The sequence below is a fragment of the Triturus cristatus genome, chromosome 7 (genome assembly GCF_964204655.1).
Source record: "Triturus cristatus chromosome 7, aTriCri1.1, whole genome shotgun sequence".
In the NCBI taxonomy this organism is placed as follows: Eukaryota; Metazoa; Chordata; class Amphibia; order Caudata; family Salamandridae; genus Triturus; species Triturus cristatus.
The window spans coordinates 1,714,498,826-1,714,524,828 of NC_140590.1; the positions used below are offsets into that span (position 1 = coordinate 1,714,498,826).

The 26,003-nt window shown below is 47.3% G+C and overlaps 1 pseudogene across 1 annotated transcript in view; it reads left to right on the top strand.

The window, feature by feature from the left end:
- LOC146812860 (homeobox protein NANOG-like) overlaps positions 1–18,871 on the top strand; it is a 494,597-nt pseudogene extending 475,726 nt beyond the window's left edge. Inside the window, exons 5-7 of the transcript XR_014966928.1 lie at positions 15,132–15,385; positions 15,490–15,579; positions 17,218–18,871. The product of XR_014966928.1 is annotated as a homeobox protein NANOG-like (transcript). The remainder of the gene's footprint in view (positions 1–15,131; positions 15,386–15,489; positions 15,580–17,217) is intronic.
- Positions 18,872–26,003: the final 7,132 nt, after the last annotated feature.

Below are 26,003 nucleotides of genomic sequence, written 5' to 3' on the forward strand. Positions count from 1 at the left end.
GAAGGCAGACAAATGGGTCAGAACCAGGGTTAAGCAAAAGAACCAGAACCAGGGCCAAGGGGGTGATCAGAAGAAAACAGACCAAAAGGGTGGAGATCAGAAATCTAAAGACCAGAAGTCTTCAACAGGGCCCCAAACTACTGCTAAGGAGGGTGGGTCCCAACAACAATCTAAGGGAAAGAAGAAAGAAGGTCAAAAGAAACCCTGGTGCAATCATTGCAAGAATACAACTCACTGGACTAGTTATTGTAAGAAGGGTGGAGCCCCCAACACTGTTGCCCCTAAGGCACCTGCTCCCAGTACTACTGTTAGCAGTGTTGGTCCCCAGACAAAGGGTGTAGTGGGAATCACTATGGGAACTGAAGGAGATTCTGACTTAGACAGAACCCTGACACAGGCAGTCCTGAGCTGTGATGGGGACATAGATTTGTCCCTGACTGTGAGCCCCAGTAACCTGGGCAAGTACAGACAGACTCCTTTAATTAATGAAAAAGTGGCTCAAGCCTACAGGGACACATGTGCCAGTGTCACTATGGTGACACCAGGCTTTGTGGATCCTGGACAGTACATACCAGGTGAGAACTACCTGGTGACCAATGCCAGCAATGCCACTACTTCACATAGTGTGGCAGTTGTTAACTTCTCATGGGGAGGGGTAACTGGCCTCAAAAGGGTTGTGGTCAGTGCAGACCTCCCAGTAGAGTGTTTGTTGGGCAATGACCTAGAGAGTTCTCTATGGTCTGAAGTGGAGTACAGCACACATGCAGAGATGTTAGGTATATCACCACATGTCCTTGCTGTGACCAGGTCACAGGCCAAAAAGTGCCTTACTGAACCTCAGGTCTTGGATCCTGGAACAATGGACCAAGCACCTACCAAGAAGAAGAACAGGAGGGTCAAGGCTGTGCCTTCCCCCCTGCCTCAGAGTGATGATCAACCTTCCCAGGAAGCTGATCTAGAGAACCCTGAAGGAACTGTCCCTGAAGAGCTTGAACCTGATCAGGTTGAGTTTCTGGGGACAGGGGGACCTTCAAGGGCTGACTTGAGGAAGGCTCAGTTATCCTGTCCCTCTCTTGAACCCCTCAGACAGCTGGCTGCTGCTGAGGCTGCTGGGAATGCTCAAGGTACCCATAAAGTGTATTGGGATGAAGGGCTCCTTTATTCAGAGGCTAGAGACCCCAAGCCTGGTGCAACCAGGAGGTTGGTTATACCTCTGCAATTTAGGGGCTTCCTTCTTACCTTGGCCCATGATATTCCTTTAGCAGGACACTTAGGCCAGAAGAAGACTTGGGACAGGCTTGTCCCTCACTTTCACTGGCCTCACATGAACGAAGATACCAAGGAGTTTTGTCGCTCCTGTGTGACCTGCCAAGCCAGTGGCAAATCAGGTGGCACAACAAAGGCCCCCCTGATACCACTACCTGTGGTGGGGGTCCCCTTTGAAAGAGTGGGAATAGATATAGTGGGTCCCATGGATCCTCCCACTGCATCTGGGCACAGATTTATACTGGTGGTAGTGGATCATGCCACCAGGTATCCAGAGGCAATTCCCCTTAGGACCACTACAGCACCTGTTGTGGCCAGGGCCCTGCTGGGAGTATTCTCCAGAGTGGGGTTTCCTAAGGAGGTAGTTTCTGACAGAGGTACCAACTTCATGTCAGGATACTTGACAGCTATGTGGAAGGAATGTGGTGTCAACTACAAGTTCACCACCCCTTATCACCCACAATGCAATGGGTGTGTTGAGAGATTCAACAAGACCCTAAAGGGTATGATCAAAGGATTACCTGAAAAGCTTAGGCGAAGATGGGACATCCTTCTACCCTGCCTTCTGTTTGCTTACAGAGAGGTCCCACAAAAGGGGGTTGGCTACAGCCCCTTTGAATTGTTGTTTGGGCACCCTGTGAGAGGCCCACTGTGTTTGGTGAAGGAAGGATGGGAGTTACCTCTCAAAAAGCCTAAGCAAGACATAGTGGACTATGTACTTGGTCTCCGCTCCAGGATGGCTGAGTATATGGAGAAGGCATCCAAAAACCTTGAGGCAAGCCAGGCCTTACAGAAAGCTTGGCATGACCAAAAGGCTGTCTTGGTTGAGTTTCAGCCAGGACAGAAGGTATGGGTGTTGGAGCCAGTGGCCCCAGCAGCACTCCAAGACAAATGGTCTGGACCCCATACAATCCTGGAAAAGAAGGGAGAGGTTACCTACTTGGTGGACCTAGGAACTCCCAGGAGTCCCCACAGGGTACTCCATGTTAATAGGTTAAAAGCATATGTTGACAGGGCAGACATGGGCTTGCTCATGGCTACAGATGAGGGACAGGAGGAAGAGAGTGACCCTCTCCCAGACCTGTTGTCTCAGAACCCTGAGGATGGTTCAGTTGTTGAAGGAGTGACCCTTGGAGGCAACCTCACTGATCATCAGCAGACTGAATGTAGACAAGTTCTACAATCATTTCAACATCTGTTTTCCCTAATACCTAGCCAAACTGACTGGTGTACCCATGTGGTGGACACTGGTGACAGTCTGCCTGTAAAGAACAAGCTTTACAGACAACCTGACCACGTCAGGGACTGTATAAAGGCTGAGGTACACAAAATGCTGGAATTAGGTGTCATTGAACCCTCAGAGAGCCCCTGGGCTAGCCCAGTGGTTCTGGTCCCCAAACCTCACACCAAAGATGGCAAGAGAGAGATGAGGTTCTGTGTGGACTACAGGGGTCTCAATGCTGTCACCAGGACAGATGCACACCCTATTCCAAGGGCAGATGAGCTCATAGACAAACTAGCTTCTGCTAAGTTTTTGAGCACATTTGACTTGACAGCTGGCTATTGGCAAATCAGATTAGCTGAGGAGTCTAAGGCCAAAACAGCATTCTCAACCCCAGGTGGGCACTATCAATTTGTGGTGATGCCCTTTGGTCTGAAGAATGCACCTGCCACCTTCCAAAGGTTGGTGAATCAAGTCCTTACTGGGTTGGATGACTTTTGTGCAACATATCTTGATGACATTGCTGTCTTTAGCTCCACCTGGGAGGATCACCTGATCCACCTGAAGAAGGCTCTTGAGGCTCTGCAAAGGGCAGGCCTCACTATCAAGGCCACTAAGTGCCAGATAGGGCAGAGTAAGGTTGTGTATTTGGGCCACCTTGTAGGTGGAGGCCAAGTTCAACCACTGGAGAGTAAGATACAATCCATCAAGGACTGGTCTCCTCCAACCACCCAGACTCAAGTTCGAGCTTTCTTGGGCTTGACTGGGTACTACAGGAAGTTTGTTAAGAACTATGGGTCCATTGTGACTCCTCTTAATGATCTGACATCCAAGAAGATGCCCAAAAAGGTTCAGTGGACAGTAAGCTGTCAAAAGGCATTTGATGACCTGAAGGAGGCCATGTGCTCTGCACCTATCCTGAAAAGTCCTGACTACTCCAAAGAGTTTATTGTCCAAACAGATGCTTCTGAGTTGGGTGTGGGAGCTGTGCTGTCACAACTTAATGTAGATGGTCAAGACCAACCCATTGCTTTTATTAGCAGAAGGTTGACCCCCAGAGAGAAGAATTGGTCAGCTATTGAGAGGGAGGCCTTTGCTGTGGTGTGGGCCCTGAAGAAGCTGAGCCCATACTTGTTTGGCACTCACTTCAAGATTCAGACCGACCATAAGCCCCTCTTGTGGCTAAATCAGATGAAGGGTGAAAACCCCAAACTGCTTAGGTGGTCCATTTCCCTACAGGGGATGGACTTTACAGTGGAGCACCGGCCAGGTACTGACCATGGGAATGCAGATGGTCTCTCCAGGTACTTCCACTTAGGACATGAAGACGAGACTGGTCAAGGCTAGTTTAATGTCCCTGCGTTTGGGGGGGTTGTGTAGGAGAGTAGGGTCTGCTATCCTATGGTCACCCCAAACTTTTGCTTTTTGCTTCACTGGGTTTTGACATATTGAGGCTGTGGGCCTGCCAATCAGACCCCCAGCCTGCTGTTCTCTCTACTAAATTTACACTATGCACCCTAGGTGCATAACCAATTGGCAGTGGATCACCCTGTGAGCCCCTGTACCAGTGTACACTAGGTACCCAGGGCATTGGTGTAGCTAAGACCTACCAGGGGCTGAAGCATGTATTGTGCCACCCCTGGCCTGGCCTAACAAATTTGACACAACTGGCTGATCACTCAGCTGGGGTAAGTTGGTGTAACCACCTCTTACTTAGGTGTAGTATACCTATACCTAACCTTAAATGGGACACATGTTAACCTATAAGTCACTCCTATGTCAGGCCTTAACAATCCTGAAGGCAGAGTGCTTGGTTCCATGTGAGGTGGTGCTCTGGCATGAGCTGAGCCTGTCTGAAGTGGTCGGAACAACTTCCTTCTACTGTTTCCAGATATCGTCATACCATATACTCTAAAGTGCATTATGAACCTCGCGGTTAAATGCTATCTTTGGTTTGGCTTTATCAAAACATGTCGAGTAAGGTGTCATACGAATTGGAATACTAACCCCTCGCCAATTCTGGCGACGGGGTTAGCATTCCACCCTTCTAGAGGGACACAACATGTACAGTACCTGAAACCCGGGTAAAATCAGACATAGCCTCAGCTCCACAAAATGGATGCTGCCACCACAGACACAAGTCTGCCCTCCTGCTGCTGGGAGTCCTTCCAGCTTGGGAGGTGTGGACAAAGGGTTTCCTGCCAGGGGAGGTGCGTGCACCACCCCAGACAGGATTTTGTGTATTGGTCAGGTAGGGCTTCAAAAGAAACCAGACATGCCTGAGGCTCACAAGGAGCCTCGGTGCATATGCCAGTTCAAACCGGTCCTGGGGCACACCAGCCCTGGACCTGGGGCGAGCTGGACAAAGGATTGGGGGTGTAACCACCCCCCTTCCTGGTCCCACCCTTAGGGAGGGACCTAGCAGGTAGTCCGGCCCCTAGAATCCGAATAAAGGTAGGAGCTGTGTCCTAAGACTTTAGACATCCTGGAATCAACTTAACTACAAGAAGAAGACGAGAACTTCGACGCTCTGCCGCACAGAGGACTGAAGCCAATCTCCCCTGTGGTCAGGGAGTGACCACCTTGCTAACGCAAGCACAATCCAGCGAATCAACGTCTGCTTTGCCGCCGCCTCCCGCCGGAGCCCGAGCCCAGAGACTGACAAGACCTGGACCTCCAGACCTCTCACCGCCCGATCCACAGTCCCTGAAAAGAGGAGACCCGTGGAGGCACCGAGACACGTGGAGCCAGCCATCTTGAAAAGACCACGACAAGCTGCAAGCGCAACAACCGAGGCTCCCTCCAAGTTGTGCTTTGGGATCTGAGAAGCCCAACACCCGAGCAGCATCTGCACCAAAGGTGAGCCCTCCAGCATCTCCACGATCTGCGTGGGGCCCTTCTGCATTTTGCCACTCGACGCGCCTAACCGGTTGCTGGCCCGCTGGCTAGTGGCTATCTTGGCGACAAACTTCAAGAACTACACCACTGGTCTCATTGCTCCAGACTGGCCCTTGCTCCCCTCCAAAGGAGCAATCCCTCTGACCTTGCTGGCCAGAACCATCAGCTTATTTCGTTTTCCACAACAATTGCTTTTGCCCAGGCTTGTTTGCTTCGATCAAGTCGCCGACACCGCCGACAGCGAGAGCCTGCGTGGGACAGCTCGTGAATCGACTCCTGGACGTCGTCGACCTTCAGGGACCACGTGGCTGCAGAGACAAGCTGCACCTTTCTTCCTGTTTGCACCCGACATCGCCTGGTACCCACCTGGTGCCACGCTGGTCACTGGCTAGTGACTGTGAACACTGTCCCCTCTGCTTACAGGTCTTCTACAACTCCGATCCACTCTTGGATCCACCGCATCTCTTCTGGACCGACCGCCTGCAGCATCTTTGTCTTCAGGCTCCATTGAACAGATAGAAGAAACCCGACGCACTTCGAGACCTATGCACCCGCTTCCTGTGGGTGAGGTAAAGCTGGCACTCCGGTGCCCAAGTGTAGAGTATCATCTCTAGTGTCTGTGTTTCCAATCTTGAGTTCATAGTCCATCCGGAAGATCCTTTTTGCAGTAACTTTGTAACTTTTACGCACCCATTGAAAACCTATGGGAGCCCGCGTGTGACTATTTGCTCTGCACACGCCACCCGTGGACCTCCTGGCCACTAACTAAAGTTAGCTCCTTGTAGGCCCAGCGATTCTAGAGGCCCTAGGCCTTTTCCCTTTTCTGTTCGTGGTACTTATACCACTATTTTAGTATATGGTTCGAGCGGCCACCAGGGCCTATCCATATAAAGTGCAACTTCTGTGTATTCTAACGTATTCTTGTTTAACAATTTGTGCTCCTGTGCTCATAAAGAGTCTAGGGGATACTTTGAGAAATAAATACATATATATTTTCAATATATATCTGTGTGGTGTCCTTTCATTGGTATAAAGGGGGGTTACATTTGGTAAAACAGCCTGCTTAACACGTTTCACGAGTTTAGCCTCAAAGACTGCTTAGCCTACGCTACCACTAGGGCAGCTAGTCCGAAAAGGTTGACTTACAACCACACCATAAGGGTTGCTTGGCATGGTACAAGGTGGTCACTTTAACTAGTGAACATCATATACCAGGCCAACTTCTCACAGGCTCAGAATGCAAAGAAACAAAATATACCCTCACAGGGGGAGCTAGGAAAGCTCTTGTAAGACCGACAGTGCTAATGCAAGCAAACTCGTACTACAAGCCCCATAAACCATTGGGCTGTCAAGCAAGAGTAAGAGACTGGAAACTTGATGTCCCGGCGAGCAAGGAGACAAACAAAGGGCTTGGTGTGTTGCTTGTATCACTCCGGGTCCCTCTCGCCACCCCAGACCACTCCCCAAGCCTCAGATGCTGGATTCTACATTTTAGGCACTTTCTCACGGTATTCTGCACTACAAGTCCCAGCATGCTTAGCAACGCGGCCTGAAAAACCAGAGCTCCCTTAGGACGGGTGGTCAGCTACCTGTTTATGGGTTGCTTCTTTACCACTACAAGTATATCTTCTCATCCAAGATAAGAAACTACTGCCTATGGCTGTCACCAGTCCCTATATCACGTCTCCCTCGCCACTAACCCAGTCAATCCTGCCTTTAGTTAGTACTTCGGTATCACTGGCCGGAGGTTGTCAGAGCTATACATAAAATGTACAGACATGGACGAGCATTAGGGTAGAGAGATGTCTGCCCAGGGGTCATGGGGTAAGCAAGGAAAATGCTCCCTTTGACTGCTGTTGGGGCACTAACTAAAGCATTGCCCGGGTTCATTGGGCCCCGGTGCCAATGCACCCGCTGCACCAAATGCTAGCTACGCTTGTAGAGCCGAGGGATATTCCAGTCTTTCTTTGGGGATGTTGAGTACAGCAGGTCGATTTACCAGGGACTTTAAAGGGGGAGAAAAGAGACAGGTGGCGTCTCTGTAACAACGCGAGAGCATATTCGTTTACTAACATAATCTGCCCATATATTTTTGGGGCTCAGCATCATCAAATAAAGTAAAACGGTTCGGCAGCGCGAGGAGCTCTTTAATATTACCGAGTGAGCCCCGTGAAGGTGCTAGCATAAACGGTTCGGGTTGTGCCAGATTGGCGCCTACTTGCGGGGGTCGGTCGGGGGAGTGTCAGCGGCCAGAAGCCGTCAGTCAGCCTCGAGGAGCCAGGAGCACCGGGGCGGCCATTTCTCAGGTGCTGAAGAGGTGTGAACGGCCCATCAACGCGCCTCCTCAACCATCAGGGCGGCCGGGGGTAATCGGGAAACCTCCTGACCAGCTAAACCGGGTTTAGGTCGGATTGACCCTTGTCCCCCAGAGGCGAGAGCTAGGGGTGGGCGGGAAACGACCCCCCCCCCCCTTCTAAGCACTCTTAGAAGAGGCCTCCGTCATTCATCCTCGGGTCTGCTTCGCTGTCATTGCCCACGCCCCAGTGCCCCTCGTCCTCTTCGAAATTTAAAGAAAAAACTGAGTTTGTGGAAAATGTGAGCTACGAACGATTAATTCGCGCAGTGATGTCGAGGCTGTAGAGGGCGAAGAGATCCGTGGGCCCAAACAGCTGTTGGGCTGCGAAGAGAAGGGAGGGTCAGAAAGGAAAGACGGGGATGTGCAGTGATGCGGGGATGTGAAGAGAATGTACGTCCGAGAATACGTGCAGGGGTGTGGGGGTGATGATGGGGCTGTGAAGAAATGCTGCACTGAGGAGAGAAGGTAGGGTCAGGAAGAGATGCTGTGGGTGTGGAGTGATGGAGGGACTGGGGAGAGATGCTGGGCTGCGGAGCAAAGGTAGGGTCAGGAAGGGATGCTGTGGGTGTGGGGTGATGGAGGGACTGGGGAGAGATGCTGGGCTGCGGAGCAAAGGTAGGGTCAGGAAGGGATGCTGTGGGTGTGGAGTGATGGAGGGACTGGGGAGAGTTGCTGGGCTGTGGGGAGAATGTAGGGCAAATAATATGTGCCAGGGGTTTGGGGTTATGATAGGGTTGTGGAGAAATGTTGGGCAGTGGAGAGTTGCTGAATTGAGGAGAGAACGTAGGGTCGTGGGAAGGTGGTTGCATGTGGCGTGAGGGTGGGGCTGTGCAGAGATGCTGGGGATCTGGAGTGATGATGGGACTGTGGAGAGATGTTGGACTGTGGTAAAAATGTAGGGCCAAGAAGACATGCTTGGGGATGTGGGGTGGTGATGGTGCTGTGGTGAGATGCTGGACTGTGGAGAGATACTGTGGTCAGTGGCTTAACAAAACTTGTGGGGCCCTCTGCAAAGTACATGGAGGGCGGACCATGCTCCGGACCCAGTCAGGAGCGCTCAGGTTAGTGGCCCACCACCCGTACACAGTGCTGGAGGGGGTACCCTATAGCTCTGGCCCCTGGCTGTGGAGAGAATGTTAAGCCAGGAAGAGATGCTGCCATGTGGGTGATGATGGAACTGGGGAGAGATTCCAGGTTGTGGAGAGAAGGTAGGGTCAGGAGGAGATGCTGAGCATGTAAGGTGATGGTGGGGCTGTGGAGGGATGGTGGACTCTGGAGATAAGGTAGGGTCAGGAGTAGATGCTGAGAATGTAAGGTGATGGTGGGGCTGTGGAGAGATGGTGGACTGGTGGACTCTGGAGAGAAGGTAGGGTCAGGAGGAGATGCTGAGCATGTAAGGTGATGGTGGGGCTGTGGAAAGGTGGTGGACTCTGGAGAAAAGGTAGGGTCAGGAGGAGATGCTGAGCATGTAAGGTGATGGTGGGGCTGTGGAGGGATGGTGGACTCTGGAGAGAAGGTAGGGTCAGGAGGAGATACTGAGTATGTAAGGTGATGGTGGGGCTGTGAAGGGATGGTGGACTCTGGAGATAAGGTAGGGTCAGGAGTAGATGCTGAGCATGTAAGGTGATGGTGGGGCTGTGGAGAGATGGTGGACTCTGGAGAAAACGTAGGGTCAGGAGTAGATGCTGAGCATGTAAGGTGATGGTGGGGCTGTGGAGAGATGGTGGACTCTGGAGAGAAGGTAGGGTCAGGAGGAGATGCTGAGCATGTAAGGTGATGGTGGGGCTGTGGAGGGATGGTGGACTCTGGAGATAAGGTAGGGTCAGGAGTAGATGCTGAGCATGTAAGGTGATGGTGGGGCTGTGGAGGGATGGTGGACTCTGGAGAGAAGGTAGGGTCAGGAGTAGATGCTGAGCATGTAAGGTGATGGTGGGGCTGTGGAGAGATGGTGGACTCTGGAGAAAACGTAGGGTCAGGAGTAGATGCTGAGCATGTAAGGTGATGGTGGGGCTGTGGAGAGATGGTGGACTCTGGAGAAAACGTAGGGTCAGGAGTAGATGCTGAGCATGTAAGGTGATGGTGGGGCTGTGGAGGGATTGTGGACTCTGGAGAGAAGGTAGAGTCAGGAGGAGATGCTGAGCATGTAAGGTGATGGTGGGGCTGTGGAGAGATGGTGGACTCTGGAGAAAACGTAGGGTCAGGAGTAGATGCTGAGCATGTAAGGTGATGGTGGGGCTGTGGAGGGATTGTGGACTCTGGAGAGAAGGTAGAGTCAGGAGGAGATGCTGAGCATGTGAGGTGATGGTGGGGCTGTGGAGAGATGGTGGACTCTGGAGAAAACGTAGGGTCAGGAGTAGATGCTGAGCATGTAAGGTGATGGTGGGGCTGTGGAGGGATTGTGGACTCTGGAGAGAAGGTAGAGTCAGGAGGAGATGCTGAGCATGTAAGGTGATGGTGGGGCTGTGGAGAGATGGTGGACTCTGGAGAAAACGTAGGGTCAGGAGTAGATGCTGAGCATGTAAGGTGATGGTGGGGCTGTGGAGGGATTGTGGACTCTGGAGAGAAGGTAGAGTCAGGAGGAGATGCTGAGCATGTGAGGTGATGGTGGGGCTGTGGAGAGATGGTGGACTCTGGAGAAAACGTAGGGTCAGGAGTAGATGCTGAGCATGTAAGGTGATGGTGGGGCTGTGGAGGGATTGTGGACTCTGGAGAGAAGGTAGAGTCAGGAGGAGATGCTGAGCATGTAAGGTGATGGTGGGGCTGTGGAGGGATTGTGGACTCTGGAGAGAAGGTAGAGTCAGGAGGAGATGCTGAGCATGTGAGGTGATGGTGGGGCTGTGGAGAGATGGTGGACTCTGGAGAAAACGTAGGGTCAGGAGTAGATGCTGAGCATGTAAGGTGATGGTGGGGCTGTGGAGGGATTGTGGACTCTGGAGAGAAGGTAGAGTCAGGAGGAGATGCTGAGCATGTGAGGTGATGGTGGGGCTTTGGAAAGATTTTGGACTCTGGAGAGAAGGTAGGGTCAGGACGAGATGCTTGGTTGTTGGATGATGGGGAGTCTGTGGAGAGGTGCGGGGCTGCGGAGCGAAGGTGGGGTCAGGAAAGGATGCTGGCGATGTGGGGTGATGATGGAACCGTGGAGATATTCCGGGTTGTGGAGAGAAGGTAGGGTCAGAAAGAGATGCTGGGGCAGTGGAGAGAAGGCGGGGCTTGGAAGAGGTCCTGTGACTGTGGAGTGATGCTTGGGCTGTAGATAGATGCTGGGGCGGTAGAGAGATGCCACAGCTGTGGAAACAAGGTGGGGGAGGGCTAGGAAGAGGTCGTGTGGCTGTGGGGTGATACTGGGGCTATAGAGAGATGCTGTGGGGGAAAAGGTGGGGGCCAGGAAGAGGTACCGAGGCTGTGGAGTGAAGCTGGGGCTGTGAAGATAAGGTAGAGTTTGGAGGAGATCCGAAGGATAGCTGTGGGGAGGAGTTAGATTTAGGGAGTGTCTCTGCGGTGGTGGAGAGATGATGCTACATCAGTGGGCGACGAACAGCTGTTGGTCAGTGAAGAGCTGTCTAGAGGGCAGGGATAGGAAAGGACTATAAACACAAGCAAGGGCAGTGGAAAGAAGGATGGAGCAGAGGCCGTGGAAACACAGGACAGTGGAGAAATGCGGCTGCTGTGGAAGGGTGTTCGAGTCCGCAAGACCCATCCGTGAGGTCTGTGCATTTCACATCCTCGTGAACGAATGGTCTAAATCCAAGTTAAAAGGGATCGTTTCTGCAGATCTCGGCGTAAATAAGAGGAAATATAAAGTTTTGGTCTTAAAATAAACTATAAAGTTGGTTCTGAGGGCAGTTACAATAATGCGCAGCCCCTCGGCTGAGGACAGTTACATTATTAATACGCAGCCCCCTCGGCTGAGGGCGGTTACAATAATATCCAGACCCCTCTCCTGCATACTATTGTAACTGTCCTCAGCACCAACTCTACAGTGGTTAAAACAACTTGTCTCACCTGACGTACCCCGCCCCGTCGCCCCCCAAGGGTGAGCCCATCTTTGTGATACAAAGCTCCTAGCAGGGAGGGGCCACCCCCACACTTGGGTTGGCGCTATAAGTGTGGTCGCGGCTGAGAAGGTATATATCATCGTCTGCATCCTCCAGCCCCCAGGCTCCCTCGGATTGACCCCTCCGCAGCAAGTTGCCCCTCACGATGCCCGCGTGCCCGGCCTTCCCTGGCCCGAACAACTGGGCCGAGGAGCGGCGCTATGAGCAGGCCCCACCTGGGGCCTCGCTGGGCCCAGAGAAAGACGCGCAGGTGCCAGCAGGTAAGACGACTTTCGCCCTATAGTGCAATGGAAAGAGTTCATCGGGCATGAGCTGAGAGGGGTAACGTGTCCGCACCCCCCTACAGGGATCTCAAAAGAGCAGATTTAGCCAAAGGGCGCACCCCGCCCTTCGGAAAGACCCCCACGCTCATATTTTCCTAACTTCTTGCTAAGCCAGGCGTCTGGGGCTCAGGCGGGGTCCAAGAGTCAATGCGTGTGTTTTTTTTTTTATTCAATGAGTCCTCTACGCGAAGCGGGTACGGGTGTTATCTGATTCTGCACACCCAGAAGAGGTGCTCGTTGTATGTTCAAATATATAGATTTTAAAGAGGGTCGCTCTGCTTTATAGGGGGGGTTATTCGTGGAGTGAAAGTCGCTCGCTTTAATCCCAATCACCTGTGTTTGGGGATTGTTTTGTTGATTTTAACCCGGATATTATGAAATTTCCCAAAACAGACTTTATTTGCAGGATGTCGGAATACAAAGTGAGCACCTTTTATTGCCCTACAAGTTTGTCCGCATCATAAAAACCTGCAGCTGAATGCACGCCGTGTCTGGTGGGGAGAACATTAGAGATAGAGCCCCCCCCCCCACCCCACCCCCACCTCTTTGGGCTCACTCAAAGTTTGCATTGTATTGTAAAATATATCTATATAGCGCTTACTTGTCCTAAAGATGCGCTGAAGCGCTCAGAGGCGATCATGTTCTTTCACGAGGTGTGCCTGGTTTAAGTCAATATTTTGGGGGTTGTGGGGGCGGCATTCAGGGCAGATGACGTTTGTATTTCCTACACCGGTCGGTCCTGCTCACCCACCTGCCCTCCCCACAGCACTTGCTGCCTTGAACCTCCGCCCCACCCCTGCATGTCTGATTTCTCCCCTCGCCTCTTCGATCTACTGTGGAATAGTGCTAACAAAACCCGGAACGCAAATACAGCAGCAGAAGGTCTGGGATATTAAGGGGCGCGTGCCCTGCACAGAACGCAACCGCGTGCCTCGCGCAGAGCACCTCCCCCATAGCTCATTCTGGAGCCCATTCCTAGGTGTCCCGCGACTCATTCTAGAACGCCCTTTCTTCGATATTTCAGAGAACGTTCCTTCCACCTTCTCTTTACTGCGTGGCCTTTATTCCGTTGTCTCCAATCCAGGACAGACATTTTTAAATCCCCTCTGTCGGTGCTTTATGCTTATTTTCCCATTCAAGCCCGCATGTATTTCATGCACATTTCGTGTTAATTTTGTTTAATTTAGAGTTTACTCAGTACATTTAAAGCAAAGTTTATAAATCTGTCTCAGGGCTTGGCCATGCCCCACTCAAACTCACGACGGACATTTGGTAACATTCCTATCTTTATTTATCTTCCTTCCGTTCTTTTATGTCTCTCGTCCTATCCTATAACCCCTCTATACTTCTTGAATCCCTCTCCCTGTATTAAATCCTAAAAGCTAGGATTTAATAACACTGAGCGGGCCGTGGCAATGGCGTTTATGGCTGAAGTTCACAGTATTGCCATAAGGGGGCAGCAAATGATTAAAAATCTCCCCTTTAGCAAGCACAACATTCCAAGAGAATGGTAAGGGACCCTACAGTGCCATAGTTCAGGTGGATACTCACTCATAGATACCCCGTAATATACATGCAGTCACTCGCACCCAAGGCAATGACCTACAAGCAGCAATGTGCACTGATGGACCAAAGGGTGCCTCTGGATAGGGATAAGTGCAAATTGGATGCTTAAAAGTAAAGCTTCACGTCCACTTAGTGCCTGGTCAGTGACAGAGACAGTTAATTTTTGGATATAAATATTATCAATGCCCTTCAATCCTTTGGTCCCCACCGAGAAAAGCATTAAAGGGATGATGGACAGCTTCGGTATCTAGACAATCCAATCCGTGCGTTCTTTGGAATGATCATCACCTATTCTGTAATGCGGCCGGAAAACGACCCTTTAATTAATCCCTGGCCTCGTAGCGCTGCAGATGAGCCGTTGCAAATTCAACCAGCCCCGCCCCTTCTCTCTCTCTCTCTTTCTCTCTCTCTCTCTCACACGCACACACACACACACACGTGTAAAGGTGTTCGATCAGCAAGGCGCGATTCTAAACTTTCCCTTTAACCTTTTTCTGTGTTCAGACAGCACTTGTACCTTTTCTAAGCGCTGTAAAGAACCAGATGTGAAATTGGTGTAAAGCGCCCGTGGGGTTTTTCGTGCAGGGTTGGTGGGTTTGCACGGCTGCAGGATGTGCTGGATTTCTTAAAGCGTGGGGGTGCGGAGTGAGGGGGGAAACTTGTGTACAGGGCGTTGGCATGCATGCCCTAGTCTGGAGCGGATAATGCCTCTAATGGGGTGGTACAGGGCTAGCTTGTGATGAGTGAAGGGGTGGCTCTGGAGAGACGTACGGCAAGCCAGTGGACCAGTCGGTGAGTTTTGCCAAGTTGTGCAAGGTTCTCAGGCAGGTGTAAGTGGGCACTGGGCAGTTAGGGGGAAAGCGTCGACCCCTGGAGGTCATAGGTCAACAGTTCTCTATGTTACAGTAAGGGCCTTCATTGTGGGAGCCCTTGGAGGCAAAAGCTATGGGGTGATCAATGCTGCAGGAGGAAGGGGGGATTAAACCAATATTTGATGACGCCCCCAGTAAAACGATGTGGTTGACCATGTTTACTCAGTGCCTAGAAGATGGTCTATTTGATGTCCGTTTTTCCACCATCACTAGGATGAGACCAAACTTAAGTGCCTGAACCATGGGTGCTTTCATAGTCAAGACCTGGGGTTTTCAAGCCTCACCTTGGGGCGGGTGAGATCCTTGATGGATGCATCAATGTGGTCTTCAGATTATCTAAAGATCTATGCAGTAATCCACTGCCATGCACTACACACGCGGGAAGCACATAAGTGGTTCACGACTTTCTCCCTCCACATCAAGCTTTTGAAAGCTGCAAATGACCAACAGTAACTTGCGTCTGAAAATCTGCATTTTAGTCCACACACAATTGTGGAATGTGGCTTTTTACATATTGAGTGGTACAAGAGGGATGTCTGACAATTTCCTCTCCATTCCTCCATTTTGTTACAGGCAAGTGCGGTCCTCTGTCGTGCGCAGATGGTGCCCTCTGTCCTCCCCCAGACTCCGCCAGCATTGTGAAAGTGGAGCCGTCCACCCAGCTCTCCCCAGACAAGGCTAGTGGTCCAGAGAAGAAGACCAGGAAGCGCACTTACTTCACCCAGGAGCAGCTGATGGCGCTACACCAGCGGTTCCAGAACCAGCACTACATGAATGTCCCCCAGACCCAGCAGCTGGCCATGGACCTCAACCTCACGTACCAGCAGGTGAGAGCAGGGCATGGGAGGGTGGAGGGCGCATCTAGGGTGGGGCAACGTTTGTCCATGGGGACTGCAGGCAGAACGTTTCATCTCATTGCTTTGCTTGGCAGGTGAAGACCTGGTTCCAGAATCGGCGGATGAAGCACAAGAAAAATCACAAAGAGTCCTTGTGGGTGATCCAGGGCTCCAGGCTACTTCAGGTGAGTGCTGTATTCTAGTGGGAGGTTTTACGTCAAATGTTGAGTAGGAGATCACCCTTCTGCAAAAATATCCAACTAGGATATGGATTCCAATTTCATGTTGGCAGGTCTGTGTAGGCGAGCACAGATTTACTCTGCTTAGCTCCACATCTCTGTACCTTGAAGGTATAGATATTAGGGGTGGGTGAACACTTGGGCTCCGTCTGCAGAGTTTATGGCGTATTGCCCACTCTGTGTTCCGCTTCGAACATAGAACTCTGTCAAAACTCGTTAAGTTGGTGAGCACGGGGCTTTGCATCTCCTATGATGATTTTTGGGCACTAGATCTTCTCCCAGTAAGATTTCTCAACACAAGTGGTCACGGCAGGTTGCGACTGTTCTCATTAAGAAAGCTGTCACTCGAGTAGAAAATCTACTCAGGCATTTGAAAGAAGCAGCACCCTCTGGTGCATCGCATGGTGCCTTTTACACACAGATTTTACATTGTGGGACAAGCTTCTGGCAGTAAAAATCAGCACGTGCCACGTGATGTGTGGAATTCAGCCCACTTGCTGAACGCCACAAATACTGCCCACCCCATAAGATATTTGGGGTAAGGTTAGTGAATCAAGACTTGCCTGTATGGTCTTGCCAGCACACATTGCAGTATTATGGCCATGATATTTTTGTAGGATCATACTTATACTCACTATTTTGATAAGACTATGAGGTGATAGAACACACATTATTTTGACAACAAAACTTTTCATATAACGCCAAATTAATCAACAAAACGAACATCTCCTTCTCCACAAATGTTTGAAATATATTCCAAAATCAATCTGCCAGCCTATCCATCAATTCTTTTTTTAATCCCTTTGGTGAGGTTCAAAGATTTCCAGTTCAATTTTCTAAACCTTTTCAATGCATTTGAGTCTAAATGTCAAAAGTTCAAACCTGTCCATTCACCTCCGCATGCGTACCAAATCCAACTAACTTTTCCGTCCATTCACCTTTTCAATCATTGTCCATACCCCACCAGTGCAATCAACAAATGAACTGATCTATCCCAAGCTTCAATGCTGCTCAGTATCAGATCCACGTAGCCTTCTAGGTTTATAGATAATCTGTCTCATCAGTGGACTAATTTATTTGTCCATTTTTCCATGTTGAAATATTTATATTATACCCTTTTATGGATGCTATTTAAGAGAGACACGAGCATCCTCTCCCTTTCTAATTTATTGGAGATGGTAAATTCAGGTGATGGGCATTATTTAGTCAAGTGGCATCAACTAGGAACTACAATATTGACCTGGGGGCCACAGATAGTCTGAAGAAAGCTTTGGTGCATCCGTGTTGAGGGGATAGCATCTGGACTCGAAGATTCATGTTTAGTTTGATAAGTTAATGCACGAGTGCTTCAAGTTAGAGAACAGATCCATGCTGTGGTTATTGGGTTTGAGCTGTTTTATATTAAATGGGTTGCGTGATGGGAAGCTTGTGGGGGTGTTTTGGGGGTGGTGTCCTTGAAACACTGTACCATCCAGACTATGAAGTGGATAATGGCTGTCTGTCTATTGTTACTTAGTAAAGTTGTACACTCAAGGGTGTAAATGCTTTTTGATTGACATTAAAATATCTTCTGGTTATTTTCAGGTTGGATCCCAACCCGCAGAACACATGGGGACTTCTCCACCCTTCTCCCAGGGCTGCCAGGCCCATCCTGGTGGAACCCTCCAGCGATGCGCAGGCCACCCTTACCAGAACCATGCCAGGATGCAGAGCACTCACCCGGCAATACTACAAGAAGACAGGCCCATGGGGCTACAGCGCCAGAGGATCCTGCAGAGCTTGGGCCCGCAGCAGTCTATGGACATGTTTCAGAATTACCAAGTCGTGGAATACCAGAGTAGCAGACAAGCAGATGGGTATAACTTCACACCTCTAAGCTACCCTTCTGGCACTCCATGCCAACAATACTACTACCAGCAGCACCAGCAGCTACACTGCAATCATCATCAAAGTATGCCCCATAGGAAATATGAAAGCATGGAACAGAAAGACCCACATGGGTACCAAATAACCAATCAAACAACATTTATATAGGTAGAGGAAAAACTCTGTATGTGGAAATATTTCTTAGCAAATGTGTGATGCATTTTCCCAAGAAGTGGGGATCGGGACACACGCATGTAGCAAAAGAATACAAGCCAGAGTGAAAGACAGCAATGCTTCTCAAGTGCTCATGGATGGGCATGTCATAGGCAGCCATTTTGAAGACATTCAGGCAACATTTTTGAAGGAAACGGAAGAGGCAAGCCTGAACTACATTATGAAAAATAAAAAAAGGCAGAGAGTTGGTGTGATCTTTCTAAAGGAATCCAGGATACACAACAACAAGCCATAGACAGAACCCTCACCATGCCCACTTCCGTTACTACCTTTCCGGACATGCGTGGGGGCATCAAGGCAACAGGAGTCGGGTCATGAAATGGACACAGTATTGTGGGGGTGATGGAGAGGTGGTTAAAGGTTTCAGGGTGGTTTTCTTTTTTTAAATGTCTGGAGGGGAGAACATATCAGAAAGATGATACAGAACTATAGATTTTTTTTGTACTCAAAAATAATAATAATAAAATTAAGTTGTCAGTGGTTTATAATGAAGGGCTGCTTAGTGGCACTGTGTATCTATGGGTGCTCTCAATGCTACAGCAGGAGTGTATCTAAAATGGGAGCACTTTCACTGCTACAGTTTGTGCATACCAATAGTGGTGAGGGGTGAATACCAAGCTATAAATGTGCAGATCAAGAAAATGTGCCCAATTTACAGGCTTTTTCATGTTCACTAAATAGGCACAATTTTATGGACAATTTTTTTTTGAAAGGAGAAAAAAAGTCTCTTTTGGGGGTTTAGTCCACAACTTGCAGCTTACCATTTTCATCAAGTACACTGCTGTATTACATCCATACCCAATTCTCATTGTCAAATACCCGTACTGTGCAATATACGACAGGAATTTGGTAGGGACGACCAGAATTGTGTCAAGAATCCTCAATATGTCAATAATTTGACAATTATGCTGGGGCCACCATTATAATCTGAATAGCCATATTTATCTCACAAGTGCTCTTACTATGTCGAGGATGGTGTCTTTATGCTGCGGATGTCCTCAGGTCTGTCAAGGATGCAAACAAGATGTCATGTGGGCATATAATTAAGCCGCAAACAGATACATTCAATTCTATAGACAAGTCTGACAATATACCAAGATGGCTTACATAATGCCAGGGCCACCATGATCGCTGGAATAGATACAGTGTTGATAAGGATGCTCAAAATATGTTAATGGTTGAGTACTCTCACTTAGGAGAACCAGAACAGTGTCAAAATGTCCCACTCTAAATAAACTTAAGCCATCATGTTTCCATTTGGGGATACAAATATTTTCAAATGTGGGTAAGTGATAAGGTCGGTATTGCCTGAACATCCCCTTACCATGTTTAGGATGAGCCACTAATATATCTGGGATAGACACAACTTAATGAGAAAATCCACAATATGGCATGGATGGGCTACTATTGTGACAGGCTGTGCCCAATGGCCACACTATTCCATGGCAGTGTCATACCAAGGTCACCATTAAGTCTAGAGGCTGCCCCTTCCCCCCACCCCAACTAGTTTCTCCTCCAGCAAGTATCAACACATGTGCAAAGTCAGGCAGACACAAACAGCCCTGCTCACTCACACAAAGTATATCTAACTAAAGACAAATCATTCTTTACTTCCTAGATTGTAGCAGCCCTTGTGTATTAAACAACAATACCTATTGCAGGCGTTTTTGTGTAGGCTTTTTAACTTAAAGGCACTTTTAGGGTTGTGGGCTGTTTCCTTATTTCCCTCCGAATTTCAGTGTAGATTTTTTAGATTGAAAATGTTAGATATTCTAATTTACAACTATTAACTTCAGGTTTGCATAACTCCTTAAAATACAGTCATCTTCCCTCTGCAGTCTTAACTGATCAGACTGCTTCAAAGGAGAGCTTCATTTATGAATCAACATATAACATGGCTCTCAGTTAAAGTTACATAACCCAAGCATTTGTATGAGAACCATTTAATACAATTTGATTTGTTTTTTTCAATGGAGAGAACTTTCTTCAGTCGAGAAACTCAGTTAATAACGTCTGCAACATTTGTCTTGTTTTTTGTCTTAATATAAACCATCCATCATCAGCAATGCCATTTCATTCCATTTCAAGCGGATCTGGGTATTTTATATTAGATCATAGCTCCCAAATATTACTTTATTCCAGTTATAGATTTTGATTTTTCATTTTTTTTTAAAACATGAGGTGTAAATCTCTTCCATTTACATATCTCATTCCAATACCAGAGTCTTGCTTTTTCATCCAGTGTCCAAATATAATTGTAAATACAAAAATGTTTTCAATTGTACATAACTGCATTGTGAGTTTTCATCTGTTTTCAGTAATAATTGTCAACACTTTTATACTGCAAGCATCAAAATTATACTTTATATCCATTTTTCGTTTCCTTACAATATATTCTGTAATCATAACTATTACGATTGTTATAGTACTTTTATCTAACAGCTCTCTTATATCTGAAATCTCATATTCATTCATGATTTTACTTATACTGCCTACTATCCAACCTAGACATGTGCCTCTTTTTCCATAAGTGCTGTCCTTGGATCCTGCCACAACATAGGTGATACTTCTTTTTCTCTTAACTACAATTGATGGGTCTGCTTTCTATTTTTTCTTGAAGAACCTCAACTCTCTGAGAAGAACATGGCGACCCATGTCAATTGCAGATTAATTATCTTCCAAAAATGAGTTATTGGTTTCAGACCTTTGAAACACTTAGGAAGTTATATCAGTCAAACATTTTCTTTAGTAATTAATATTTTTAATACTACTGAGCACAATATTAGATATGTGGGTTCTACTCACTTTGCCTTACATCAAATAACAGCCTTTTTTGTATCACTTTAACATTGTGGTGAATGGGAACCAACAAAGCTGTATTAGTCTACTGCTACACAATGTTAGAACAAATATGCAAACGTAGTGCAATAACGTGATCACTTTTGAGAAAAGGGTCAGGAAAGTGAAGCAAGAGAAGAGACGGTATGTTCAAGGGCATTAGTGTAGAACCCCACCAAGGGTCAAGCCCGCTATAACAAGTATTGGAAAAGTCGATCAGTCTGATTTTAATATAAATTAATACAAACAACATTTGTGTGTCTATTTGCAGTTGTTACCATATTAAAGCATGGCTTTGGCAGTGCTTGTTCAGTGTTTACCATACAAGACCTCTTGCCTACATGTGCAATGGATACTTTATCTAATATATGAAGATATATCTTACCTATGCAGCAATATAACCAAAGGTACAGGATGGCAGAGAGCATGCAAGTGTCCCTTTGGATGAGAATGGTGCAGACTGTAGTGCCACAAAGTGTAGGGGACTGATATGTGTATCTACTTGTTAGAAACTATTGGGTGGACCTCAGTCAGGGATGGAAGGCAGCACCCTCATGCTATAAGAGGCAAGTATAGATAACAACACATCGGCAGGACATAGACTCATTGGACATAGCTACCCCAGGACATTGGATGCACATTCATATTAAATGTGCCTTTTTTTCAACAAACCACGCCGCGACCTTTCAGTCCAAGGCACACTTGGTCCAATCATTGGAGCGTGTTTGAATACCTGTGGCTGGGTGTGCGAGGGGGTAAATATGTTTGTCCTTCAAGCCTCAACTAATTTACTATTTTTTAAAGAGCTCAATCAGGATTTACCTTTCTTCCAAGCCATCCCTATACAAAAAGTAATTATAATTAAAGACTCATTCCATCATTTCAATACAGTCTTGTGGTTTAGGTAACTAAATGATCTCCGTACAGAAGTACATCAATGACCTGCACGGAGAACATGTATATAGGCACTGTATTTATATGTTTCTTTCCACAGTATATAAAATAAATGGATATTTTTGACCTGGACTATGTAGGTAACGGTTAAATTGCCGGGAAGATGAATGAATCAAAATATCTTGATAAACTTTTCCTCCTACTTCATATACCTGCTAATATGGGAAGTTAAAGAAGAAAGTATTTTTAATGATGGATTTTGCTGAAAGAAAAAACTTGAATTGTGATACTTACTATCTGACAACCCATTTACAGAACACTCTTTTTTCTGTTTCTGTCTCCGAAACTCCATTTCACAGTTTGACCATTCACAACTTCTACGGTCATTGGTAGTGTATCTAATCAAATAAATCCATGGGGGCTTTTCCACCTTCATCTGCTCCCCAAATGATCGTGTTCTTATTTAAATGTATTTTTAATTTTTCTAATCATTTAATCAGAAATTAAAACTTAAAGGAAATGTTCCATAACATTTAATACTGCCAAATAAATGATTTTCTATAAACCTATTTAGTTAGTTGGGATCAGATGTCAATCAGGGCTGTAACACATTTTCTATTTTCAGTATGAATTCTGCGTTAATTTAAATGGCCAAATTGTCAATATAAGGTAGGCTCACATCTTTCAAATGTCATCAATACTTGTATGCTATTCCAATCTTGTAAGCCTGCAACTGGGCAAAGAGTTTTCTTCCTGCTGAACCCCTGTGACATCTGACTAAAATCTCTGTTCTGCTGCAGTAACTGGTCCATGAGAAGCCACATGTCACATTCACATCTTTTTTACCATGCAGCCCACTCATGGCTGGTATCACATGTAATATTACAAATGAAAAACTAATAAGGTCACAGCCTTCTAAATGACAATACTGTTAAATAGGACCAAATGACACCGTCATACCTTTATGACTAAGCCTAGGTCTCACACATCCTTGCAACTCACAAACCACCACATACACAGCCTGAATCTTTGCAGCGCCCCCCAAAAACACTTACCCAGATGAGGGGACAACCAGTTCCTACAGCGATCCTATTCTGGGCACAGTAAACAAAGTCAAAAGGCAATGACCCTGCAAACATGAACCACTCAGGTCACATATATGTCTCTGTAATCCTAAATAGAAATAGTTTGGGTTTGGGTTACTTGACTGAAATCCTCCTGTTGAGAGATACCAAATACATAATTAAAGGAAACAGCACAGAAATAAACATGGTCTATTCAAATCTCATGGCTGGCAACAACAGTTCTTTCAATTTAATTGAAATGTTTCCGCTCATTTGTAAGACTTTGGGCTTGTTTGAAAAGCAATGGCCATGTGGGGTGTCCTACAAACTTCAACTAGTTAACAATTAGCTGCAGCCTGCAACTAAAGGTTTACATGCATGCCTTGTTAGAAATCCAGTTACAAATGTCATGAATGAATATCCTAGGTGGCTCTAGAGTGGGTTGTACTGCAGCAACCGGTCCAGCTGTAGCACAGCCTGCTAGATCACCATCCGAATGTTCCAATGGCGTCTAAGTTGGATCAGCTGAAATGGAACCTGGAAAATGAATCCACTTCAGAAGGCTCTCTGGATTTTTCTTTAGCTTTGCTTATGGGAGGTCTGCACCGAATGATTGTCACGTAGTGTGGGACTGGTGCCTCTACAGCACAGATAGAGCTGGGACAGAGTCAATCATGCACCATACAAGGAATGAATATGAAGAACGAATGAATAATCTTTATTTCCATGATTAAAATACTACAAAAAACATGATTCATACACTTCTTTAGAACTTCTACACACTGAAAATCAAAATGCGTATATGAGTGTGAGTCCTTGCAGAACATGTTTATCAAACATTAAATTAAACGTTCACTTGTTGAGAGAGTACAATCACAGCTCACCATGCCGGGAAGTGGATAGTATGTGTGGCTATAAAACTCGGGGCCATTAATATTGAAAAGTGCATAATCCATGATTTCCATGCATAAAGAGTTATATAACCGGTGTCATTAGAATGGAATGTATAATTCAATTTTTGCCATACAAGTAGGCATCAACCACTCACTGAATTTTATAACAAGATAGGAAGCTCTATCAGGCAGTCTTCGTTTACCACAATCCTGCTTTCCCAGGCAGCAGCATTGACAAAGAAAAGGGCAGCATAGAAACTAAGTAGATGCTGTCCTTTATTAATTGCTGCATTAATAGTTGATAGGATTTTTGCTATGTGCTTCATTATATTGAGGTTTGTGGTTATAAAGTTTACTTTGTGAGCACTTCCAGAATGGGTGTACAGCAAACTGATGGTGCCCATTGCAGGATGTGAAGAGGGGCCCCTTACCCTGCTATATCCCACAGAGGTTTATTGACCATCAGTTGAATCTGGTGCTGCCGGAAGGGCTGAGGGTCCCCTGAAAGGTTACGCCCCCACTGCACCACAGGGGCCCTTGTTACGTACCACCCTGACTTCAAGCATCTCACTTTTTAGGTTTCAGCTGCACAGTGCTTGTGCTGTGCTTGTGAAATTTATTGTATTTAAAATAAATATTAAAAGGGGCTTAGATCCCTCCCTTACTTTTCATTGGTCGTGTATTTGCCACTTACTTTTACTCCATTTCTATTGGCTGTAGCCTACTATTTGCTGTTGTTTCCCGTGTGTTTTGCTTATCAGAATCCCATGGCCCAAGTAGTTTTATCCATTTAGCTGGAACTTGTTTTAAGTGTGTCAGCACTTCTGCGTGCTTTGTGGGAGCCAATGCTATGATCACAATGCACACACATCATTTACACCCCACCCCCCCCCGGCCCGAAGCAAGGACCCACTCAAGTGCTCCCATTTGTCTGCAAACTGAGCAGCACATTCACCAGTTCACCGGGGCCGAAGCAGGGACCAACTCCAGCGCTCCTTTTTGTTTCCAAAACGAGCAGCGCACCCACCAGTCCCCCCTAGGGCTGAAGCAAGGGGACTCACTCCAGTGTTCCCTTTTGATTGCAAACAGTAACGCAGACGCCGGCGCTTGCAGAGACCCCACTTACAGCCATATCAATGGTATTTTTGAACTATTGCTTCGCAGTATTACTAATGATGTCAGCAAGTATTCCTTGGTATTTTGTATTACTTTTCTGTATATCAACAACTAGTAGTACGTAGGCGTGTACATTTTGCATAGACTTCACTTCATATAGACATTTTAATCCACATTTATAGTCATGCGAAAGACAATATGTGTGTGGCATAAATGCTGATTAGAAAAGGAATTTTTGCATTGATGGGGATTCTTCGTTTGCTCTACTATCTTTAGCAACTGGAGAGATTTTGGCATAAAGCCCTGAAAAGAGAGGAACAGGACTTTCATGCCAAATAGGTGTTGGACTGCACAGGGAGTGGCAATGGGGCACGCTTCACACTCTGCCTGTGCTGTGATTGGATGGGAAACTGCTGCAGCTGTTAAATGACACTACTGGAACTCTTGGGGCCTCAAAATAAAACAAGCATTGGCATAGCCAATAGGTCTCGCCTTTGGGACCTTATAAGTGTTTAGCCATGCAAAAGTTGATGTTGTTGCACCAAGGATATTGTGCTGCATAAGTAAATACGTATAAGGTCCAAAAAGCGAGACCTATTGGCTATGCCAATGCTTGTTCAAGTTCTGCAGTCAATCTCTTGAACTCCCTGCCCATCTCCAAGCCAGCACACAACCAGCTGTGCTCTTTGTTAACTAAGACTAGGAGGCAAGTCAGCGGTCATGTGTGCCCTATACGTGGTTTAGATTTTTATTATACATGGAGCAAAAGTTAAGCCTATTAAATGAAACAAAAGTTTTTTTGTATGGCAGACATTTTGAACTCGTATATTTAAAGGTGCTCTCGTATGTGACAATGAGAAGAAATGTGACTGCAATGAAATATTTATCTAGAATCACACATTTTGAGATGAGTTTATGGGTCAAATGACAGGTAGGTGGGATAGATTATTCAAGTCACTAGAATGGCAGGTCTGGTAAAAAATGTCGAAGCTTGGTGTTGCAGGGTGGTGTGTCCCAGGTCAGCAGGGTTCAGAGGGTAATGTGGGAGCTCTGGGATGAAGAAGGTAGCAGCAACGCAGGGTGCAGAAAGTGACCTTTGAAAGGGACTGGGCAAAGGTCCCACAGGTGATTATAGTGCTCTCTGCACGGGACCTGGAGTGCAAGGGGTCTGCAGGAGCGTCACAGAGGTGAAAGGTTAAGAGATTAATGTGGGAGCTCTGGGCGAAGAGCGTAGCAGTGCACCAGCGGGCAGAGGGTTTAGGTAAAGTCCTGCAGGTACCCAAGGGGCTCCCTACGGGAGAGGGAATCTGGATTCGAGGGGTTCTTGGAGGAAGAGCTGCTGGATTCTGAGGGTGATATGGAGGCTTTGAGTTGCAGAGGTCTGCAGGAGGGTGGCACATCTTTAAGATTCAAAGGGTGATATGGGAGCTTTGGGGTGCACAGGGTCTGCTGCAGGGTGGCACAG